Below are 10,365 nucleotides of genomic sequence, written 5' to 3' on the forward strand. Positions count from 1 at the left end.
TTTTTGCAGGTCACTTTGTGTCCGTTGCAATAAAGAGAAGTTCTATTTGCATTTCACAAAGACAGTTTTTGAAGTGTTGATCTCTTCTCTCTCCACACACACACAGAGTCGCACAAAGATGCAGATCAATAGAGAGAATCTGCAATGAAAAGCATGTCCAAGGCTACTTTAACATAGCTTGATCATGATGCAGATTCTTGTCAATTTGAAATCTTAAATGAGACAATTCAATATACACTGTAGTCCATTGTTGCTCCGAGTACCTATATAACAAAGGATCCATTTTACTAGAGGACGGACGTTCACAATGAGGCATTATAGGAGAGGCTGGAGGTTTCCCTAGAGCATCATTATCCCTACTCCTAAAAATGCAAGCTGATCTCTGTTTATTTCTGTTGGTCTTGCTTTTTCTGCACAGAAAGGTAGTAACTTTTGCATGGCCACTTTTCATTTTCTGACCTGTTTAATGGGAATAAATAATTAAGTAATTAGGAAAATATTAATATGATTTTTAACTAAAATATTTGGGAGAATCATATATACATACATATAAATATAAATTTCAGTGCTAAAATTACATTTCCTGTCACATTAGTTGCACATAATTTAGGGGAACTTTGTCGCAACTATAATTGTGTGATTATCGTATTTTTTTATATTCTCTGCGCTACCACTGATGTATTTAATACAAGCTTTGTCTCCAATGCTCCAGAACTTCATGTTTTCTTTTTTTGTGGGAAACAAATCATTGCAGCCTAGGCAATATTGTGAGGTTACACAAACTTTTAACTTTTGACTGGCACAGGCAACTCAGCTTTAAACTGTGTAGATCCCAAGCAGTGAAATCACAAAAAGTGCAGATATTGCAATGATCAAGAATTTGGTGGTTTTCTAATTTCATCTATTCTTACTTGGGTAACTAAACAGGATGTAAGCTTGATGAATCTGCCCCCCCCGCGTGTACTATTGAAAGAGAGTCTATTGATCAGTAACTCAAAGATAAGAAAAATGGGCCTATTAAATTCAAAAGAACAACACTGATCAATAATAATATCTTGACGTTTCTTTGATGCATGGCTATGACTTTCAGGACTCAGGAGTATGAAATCTTCAATTCATCGTGTCATGTCAAGTAATTGTAATAGTCTACGACGCATTTTTTAAATCAAAGCTTCAAATCGGACATTCCCCTCGTTAGACCTATCCTTAACTATTTTCTACCAATAGGGTAAAGAGAAAGGTTATTTTTATTTTATTTTTAAATTTATAAAGGGAAACGCTTCTACTACTACCTAAACCCCTACCCCACCTTCAACCCCCAAGTACTAAGTTTGGGGAGGTACCACTTGAACTATAGCATTCTCTGGTAGGGTAAAGAGAACTTGCAACTTATATTGAAGTGCCTCAATAGCCTGATCATTTCGCACTCGTTAAACTTCCATCCTGAGTTTGATTGAATGTTAGAGAAATCAAGAATGAATCATAGACATAGTTAAGGCCTATGCCTATTATTGTAGTATAGGGGCTATAGGCCCAAGTCTATATATTATTCTAATTTAGATTCATTTTATTAGGACCTAATTTTAGCGCAAGTAAAGTAAATCTTAATCATATTGCAGTAACCTTATTTAAAGTGTAATTAAAATAATCTTAGAATTGGTATATAATTAGATTAAGGTGACCCTCTCTCTCTCTCTCTCTCTCTCTCTCTCTCTCTCTATATATATATATATATATATTCCTAATGTCCTCATTATAATAAAACAATATAAAATAGTAAAAATGTAGTTGTTTAAAGTTTTTTCGTTATGGACGTAAACCATCAAGTTGTATACCAAAATTAATTATGCTTGTTAATTTGGAGGGCCCGGCAATTGCCTACTGTGCGCGCATTATGTTCAAGAATATAGAGGAGAAGATGATTACTATAGTCTCCACGGTTACAAGGCAATATACATGTATACTAGGAAAAAAAAAATGGTAACGGAAGGAGACGAGTAATTGTACAAAAATGAATGACAGAATGACAATAAAAAATAAAACGTAAAAAAAAATAAAACGTAAAAAAAAAAAAAAAAAAAACCCTTAAACCAGTGAACGTATACTAATCCCAACAACATCGTATCCGGTTCCAAAATCAGAGTAACTAAGAACATATAAAAATAAAATTAAAAAGGGGTTAAATATGCTCATTAATTAGAGGCTCTTTTTTTTTCTTTTTCTTTTTTGGTAAAAGTTAATAATTTGCTTCGATTATAATTTAAGATTACTACATTTTTCAATCACAAAGAAAACTTAGGGGTGTGATGAGAGTATTATACATTTGTGGGTAAAATAATTTGTTCATCATACCTCTAGTTTTTTATTTTTATTTTTTGTTATTGAAAAATGTACTAATCTCAAAATTATAATTGATGCAAATGTTCTTGGCTAGTATTTTACTTGTTGCTCAATTTGTTGAAATTTCTCAACCTGAAATATTAAGTAGTATTTTTTTTATTATTGGAAAGGCTCTCATGTTATGAAGGGTTGTGTGTGTGTGTGATGGAAGTTGTGAAGTTATCTTTAAAATTGTATTAAACTTTTTTAAACACCTTGAATACCATTTGAAAAGTCCACCTATTCTCAAAGTTAAAATCAAGTCACATAATTTTTTTTTTTTGGGTATTTTGGTGCATCTATTATTTTTGTGATCCTAGGCCAAGAAGTTTGTTTGTTTGTTTGTTTTTAATAAACTGGCACAATTCCAAAGCAAAAGTTTCAATTGCCTAAAAAAAACAAAAAATTTAAAAGTATTAATTTTTAAAACACCAAGAATACTGTTTGAGAAGGCCACCTATACTCAAAGTTTAATATCAAGCCACATTTTTTTTATGGTGCATCTATTATTTTTTGAACCCAAGCCCAAAAGTAATTTATTTTTTAAAATTGGCATAATTCTAGTACAGAAGTTTCAAATGCCTACAAAGAGAAAAGGTAGTATTAAATTTTTTTTATTTTTTTTTATAGGAAAGGTTCACGATTGTGAATTTTTTTTTGAAAAATGATATGTCTACAATATTTTTACAACAAATCTTAAGTGGCAGGTTGTTATTGGTTGTTATTGTTAGGGCAAAAAAGTAATCTTAGTGTTAGGTTCAAATTTGAACCTATAACAACTAACCACCTATAATTTGTTGTAAAAATGTTGTGGACGTAGCACCTCTATTTTTTTTTTAAGTCTTTTAATGAGAGTTATCAAGGTTTTTTTTAGGTAGCCACTTAGTCCAAAAATATAGCCACTTAGTACACATCTATAACAAAAGTTTTTTTGAAAGTATCTATAACAAAAGTTTGAAATGCCTACAAAAAAAATTTAAATAGTAGTGTTATTATTTTTTTTTTATGAGATTGCCTCTCACTAAGTTTTTTTTTTGAGAAATGATATGTCCACAACATTTTTACAACATTTTTACAACAAATCTTAAGTGGCAGGTTGTTACTGGTTGTTATTGTTGGGGCAAAAAAGTAATCTTAGTGTTAAGTTCAAATTTGAACCAATAATAACTAACCACCTATGATTTGTTGTAAAAATGTTGTAAAAATGTTGTGGACGTAGTACCTTTTTTTTTTTTTTTAATCCTAAAAGGTAGCCACTTAGTCCTAAAATGTAGCCAATAAGTACACATCCATAACAAAAGTTTCAAATGCCTAAAAAAGCAAATAATAATAATAAAAAAATATATATTTTAAATTTTTGTATGAGAAAGGCTTGCATGTGAACAATATTATCTTTCAATTAATTTTAAAAATTTATTTTCTTGTAAAAAATGAAAAGAAGTTGTAGTGGAAGGCACAACAATTGCTAGGGACAACTAATTTCATATGGAAGAGATGTGATTGAGAAAAATAAAGCTAAACTATAGGAGTTTCCATTAATAATGATACGTACATTACCATTCCAAAAAATAATAAATTGAATCCAATGTAGAATTGCCAATGTAGAATTGCACAAATTGATAAATGTAGACATAGATAGGATGATTTATTTAGTTTTTACAAAAAAGGTCTTAAACAACCAACTACCACTTTATATGAGCCTTGAATCATACAGTATTTTTATAAAGTCTCTCATCTGAACTTATTTAATATGCCTAGTATGCAATCCAACAAAATTGTTGATATGTGACCCTAAAAAAGATACCAAAAAAAAAAAAGAGTAAGGATTAAAAATAAGAAAAACAAAAAACATTAAATAGGAGGCAACATTGGTATTGCACCGTTGTTACTTCGTAATTAAGTAAGATATTCAATCTCATTAATCATTGCAGTCTTACAGTAGTCCAAAAAAAGAAGAGAAAAGAACCACATTTCTATAGAGAATAAATATCAAAACTTGATAATGTTTAAAATAACATAGTCATAACAAAGAATAAATATCAAAGCTTGACAACATGATGTAAATGTTTTTGTAAAAATAATGTACCAATATTCAACAAAAACTAACTGCGAATTGCAAAATCCCCATCACAAAACAGACTGTTAATAGTTGTGATAAAGAAGTATTTTGCTTTTGTAAATAGAGTTTCTTCTTCTTGGATTTTGATGATGGTGTATTGTATTAGACTCCAATAGCAACGCAAACCCACCAACAACTTGTTCATAAAAATTAAATTAAAAAAAAGGAAGGAACATAGCCCATAATTAAATACTACAAAGACAGAATTTGATTCCTTTTGTAGAACACTGTTTTAGCAATAGAGAGAAATGAGGATGAGAACAAATGGAGAGACAATATCAAAAAGAGAAATGATATGTCCATAACATTTTTACAACAAATCTTAAGTGGTAGGTTGTTACTAGTTGTTATTATTGGGGTAAAAAAGTAATCTTAGTGTTAGGTTCAAATTTGAACCAATAACAACTAACCATCTATGATGTGTTGTGAAAATGTTGTAAAAATGTTATTGACGTAGCACATCTCTTATAAAAAACCTGTGTATAGAAGATGACGTGTGAGATGTAATGTATGCTAATTTTTAGGAAAAAGATGTGTCAAACAAGTATGAGATATATTTTTATTTTTGGAAATTGTGTGAGATATATAAATTAGAGATAGCGAGTTTAGGAGAAGTTGTGGTTAGTGAGCTATTAGAATCTATACTAAACAAACCGTTAAAAAAACGTGTTTTTTTTTTAAAGAAAAAAGAAAAACCGTAATTAGAGTTTAGAGATCGAGGTTTAGGTTAGTGGGCAATGGGCTATTAGAATCCTCCGCTAAACAAATTGTAAAAAAAAAAAAGATTTTAAAATTGTTGATTGAATTAATTTGAAATTTAAATTGAATTTAAAAACTAACAAAAAAGTGAATCTTGAATTAAATGTGGGAGGGTGGAAATCAAATGTGCATATCTATTTAGTTGTGTTTTTAATTTTTATTTTTACTGAACGTGAGGATGTTTTTATTTTTATTTTTAAACAAAATATTAGAAACGTGTGTTATTTAACTTGTTTTTCTAATTTTCTTTTAAAGACAAAAAAAAAGTACAGACCATACGGATGTTTAGAATAAGTGGGTTAGTGAGAGTGTTTCTATTTTGTAGGCAATGATTTTTCAACTTTATCTAAAATTTAGGAGTTTTTAAATTAGTAATTTTACATGTTTGACCCTATTATTTTGGACATCGAAATTGAGGATTCCAAATCAGAGAAACCCTTTAAATAGTAGTATAGATAAGTATAAGAAATTAAAAGCAGTTTTTTTTTAAAAAAAATGAAGTTAAAAACAGTTTAAAATTGTAATCAAATGTGTATATATCTATTTTTTTTTTTTTTTTTTATAATAAACTTGAGGATGTTTAAAAAGACTTTTTTTTTTATAGGAAGATAAATGTGAGGATGATTTTTTTTAAAAGGAAAAAAAAAAAAAAAACAGCAATGTGGGGTTGTTTAATTTGTTTTTTGTTTAAATAAATATTAATGTATAGTTGCTTTGAAGAAGTGGGTTAGTGGAAGAGTGATCCTATTTTGTAGGAAATGTTTTAGGTGAGAGTTAGAGATAAATTTTTACAGTGTTATCTTCAAAATTTTCCCCTATTTAAATGTAGGCTATAGGTGTATTTTGGAACCAAAAAAAAAAACTTAAATAGTACTTTTGAAAATAGGGGAAGCCCCTTAAATGTAGGTTGTGTTTTTTTTACTGAACGTAAGGGTATTTTATTTTTATTTTTAAATAAAATATTAGAAACATGTGTTATTTATAACTTGTTTTTCTAATTTTCTTTTGAAGAACCAAAAGAGAATGGTACGGATTGTACGGTTGTTTAAAATAGTGGGTTAGTGGGAGTATTCTCATTTTGTAGGTAATATTTTTTCAAATTTATCTAAAATTTAGGAGTTTTTAAATTAGTAATTTTATATGTTTGACCCTATATTTTGGGCATCGAAATTGAGAATTTCAAACTGGAGAAGCCTTTTAAACAGTGGTATAGATAAGTATTAGAAGTTAAGAGCAGTTAGTTTTTTTAAAAAAAGAAGTTAAAAACAGTTTAAATTGTAATCAAACGTGTACATATCTATTTAGTTTTTTTAAAGATAAACTTGAGGATGTTAAAAAAAACCTTTTTTTTTAATAGGAAGATAAATGTGAGAATGATTTTTTTTAAAGGAAAAAAAAGAAGAGTGATGTGGGTTTGTTTAAAATTTTTTGTTTAACTTATTTTTCTAATAAAAAAAAAAAAAGTAAATGTACAGTTGCTTTGAAGAAGTGGGTTAATGGGAGAGTGGTCCTATTTAGTAGGAAATGTTTTAGGTGAGAGTTAGAAAATTTTTTTTACAGTGTTATCCTCAAGTTTTTCCCCTACTTAAATGTAGGCTATAGGGGTATTTTGGAACAAAAAAAATATCCAGCCCAAACAAGAGAATCCCCTTAAATATTAATTAGTATAGAAAAAAACTTAAATAGTACTTTTGAAAAGTAAATATTCATGAAAACTTGGAGATATAGTGCAATGAAGAGGGAAAAAATTGTTTTGGGCATAGTAGTTTTCTTTTAAAAAAAATGATCCTATCTAATTGTGATGGTAATAGTTTAAAATGTGAAGGTTTTTGAAAAAATGTGGAGAGTTTTTTTTTTTTTTTGGATAAATTTTTAAATATGGTTTTGACTTTTGAATTTGGCAAAAGAAAAAAAAAAGGTGGAGGGATGGAGATTTAGTAATAATTGTTGCAAGTATTTTTTTTAAATAGGAGAAACTGAATTAAAACTTAAATAGATGAAAAGTTTCAAACGGTTTAAAACTTAAATAGATGAAAAGTTTCAAACGGTTTTAATTTTTGAAACAATTATCCCCGAAATTTTGGTTGTGATAAAATTAGAGAAATTTCAATCTAAAATAAAAACTGGTAATCAAATTGGAGAAGAAAAATGAAAAAGTCTAAAACTTAGAAACTTTTTAAAATATAGTAAATTACTCTTTTAACCCGTTTGTATTTTTAAATTTAAAATTATTTAACCAAAAGGTAGGGGTATTTTAAAGAGTTTAAAACTTTGTGTGAGGACATTTTAGTTCGCAAAATGATAAAAGTTAAACAAAAAAAATCCTCTTATATATTAGTAATTTAGTAGTATAGATATATTGGACAAAGCTTAGCTATAGAATTGGTTGTAACCTAAGATTATAACCTAAGATTATAACCTTACTCAATATCTTTTTATTGGAGATGAATTTTTGACAAATTCACCATGGATTACGTTTTCTTCTTATATCCTCCTTACTTGTAAAATTTCTAGAAAATTAAAAATTAATGCTTATGTCATCAATAAATTATTTAAATTGCAAGTTTTTGTAGTTAAAAATTATGCATAAAATATAATTTAGATTATATAGTAAATGATATCCGATTAGCACAAAATTTGACATTTGTATTAAAAGTATAAAGAACATGTAATCCAGCGGTTATATTTTTGAAATATATAGTAATGTTAATGATATTGAATAAGGTTATAGTCTTAGACTACAACCAATTTTGTAGTTAAATTTTGTCCTACATATATATATTCCTCCTACCCCCCATGTAAATCCCTACTTGAGAATTTGTCAAGAAAGAGAAAAATAAAACGAAAAATAGAAAAGAATTATATCATCTTTGGCCAATTTTACTTATAAATAACACTATTTAAAAAAAAATTATTTTGCTAATTAGGAGTACTGTTTTAAAGCATTTGAGGACATAACCATTTTTAAATCTCTTGAGCATTGTGTCTCTTGTCTCTCTAGAAGACTAGATTCAAAAATTTCAAAATAATTTTCAAATATTACTATGCTGTCAAATATATATTTTTAAAAAGTATTATATAGACCGGAAACTTGGCTTAGAACCCAAGGTCCGTTTTCAAGGACTAGCAAAAAGATGTGTACGAAACCATGCAAGTTTTGGCTTAGTTGTATCAAACCCATGTAGGTACGATAGAAGTAATTTGCAAGAAATATGTGAAATACGTACGTAACACACCTTTACAAAAATAGACATGCTAAGGCAGAGCAAAATTACTGTTAATTTACTATATATAATTGGTGTGATGCCTCTTAAATTTATGAATAGTTTTAATTAATCATATAAGATATAAATGCCCCAAAAGTAGAAACATCATCTTGAGTTTCTACTTTTGTGGAATGGCTTGAAGGTGAAATTAGAGCAAGCGATCATTACGATCATAATTTGGCATCATGAGTTTGAGATTTCAGATGGCATAATTTTTTAATTAATATCTTTTTTTTATTTATTTTTTATTTTTTATCAATTGTGAAAATATAATCAAGTCCAGAATGACAGGAAATCAATGGATTTATTATCATCTTGTATGTTTATTTAATATAAATCCCAAAGTGTCTCTCACTTGCTAATAAAGAATAATATCTCACACTTTATAAATAAAAGAAAAGTCAGTCAATTCTACTTATAGAATGGAAGGGTGATGCACTAATATTTAGTTTATTATTATAATTTATGAGATGTAAGAGGCAAATGTTAGAGTTCAAGTTTTCAGAAGAGAGTTTCACATATACACTTAGATTAGGCTAAAATAGAATTTCTATCTTGTATATATATATAAAAAAAAAGAGAGTAAAGAGGAGATATATATATATATATTGGTGAGAAACCAGACCAAAGCAATTTTATTTTTGATTCAACAGAAAAAGTTTGTCATTTATTATAAAAGGAGAAATATTCTAGTAATATTGTTAGGTACACAAATCGTTTACATATTGGTAAGGTGAAAAGTTGTAAATTATTAATAAATAACCTTATTTTACATTTGAGACAAAGATTCTGGAATTTTGTGTGTTATTTACTAAACTTATTTGTTTAAAGAAAGAGTTATCATTTATTGAATATCTTGCGTAGCCCTAGGCTACAAGTGAATGCAAGACAATAGCAGTATTTAAGTAGTGGGTAAAAATGGGAAACGAAAACAAGACGCTAGCTAGCTAGATCTAGAAACCCTAACAACCTAGAAAATGCATTAAAACGCTCATTTGTGATAAATTTTAAAATTTTTTTCCCCGGTGGTGTACTGGTGTTGTAGCTATATATGTCCCAAGGTCATTATTGATGTCCAGCCCAAAGAGCTGGGAATACCCACTAAGGCATAATATAATGTTGAAGAAGTCAAAAAGAGTTCAGGAAAATATCATGTTTTCCTGTCTGATATCCTTATTGTTAGAGATTGGTTATGGTGACTGTTGAACCTTACAAGCAATCACAGCACAATCCATGAATAAACATGTGTTAATATGTGTTCGATGAGATAATTCGTATCAAACAAGCCTAAAGATCAACAAAATTCACTTCTATTTTAAATGTGATTGATGATAGTTGTTAGGATTAAATGCAGCAATGAGTAGGTTTGTACTTCATACCGAGTTCTACATTAGCCTGTTAATCGAATAAGAATAGTTCTTAATTTGATTATTTCTCTGACCTCACTATGTGAGAAAGTTTGCTTCAACCAAATAAGCTTCATGGTTGTAAACTCGTAGGGCTCAGTCGAAGAGGGTTGTCCTCCTCTACTGACTCTGAGTGACCACGTTGTAGGTGGGATGAGGTCAGTCCCTATGCTTTTTCAACAACCAACATTGTGTGCCCGAAAGCTAATAGCCTCTAACTAGTAGTAAGTATACATGCTTACTAATAAAATGTTCTTTTTACCTTTTTCATTAAATTTTCAATCTCTTTGATCAATAATACTACCATTACAATAGAGACATAAGGTACCTCTCTCTCTCTCTCTCGCTATATATATATATATAATATCTCATTTTCTTTTGTTATCTTCTCTCTCATAATAGGTTTTGTTTTCAAACTTAAAGTTCGGGTTGTTTT

Source organism: Castanea sativa, chromosome 5, assembly GCF_040712315.1.
Source record: "Castanea sativa cultivar Marrone di Chiusa Pesio chromosome 5, ASM4071231v1".
Lineage (NCBI taxonomy): Eukaryota > Viridiplantae > Streptophyta > Magnoliopsida > Fagales > Fagaceae > Castanea > Castanea sativa.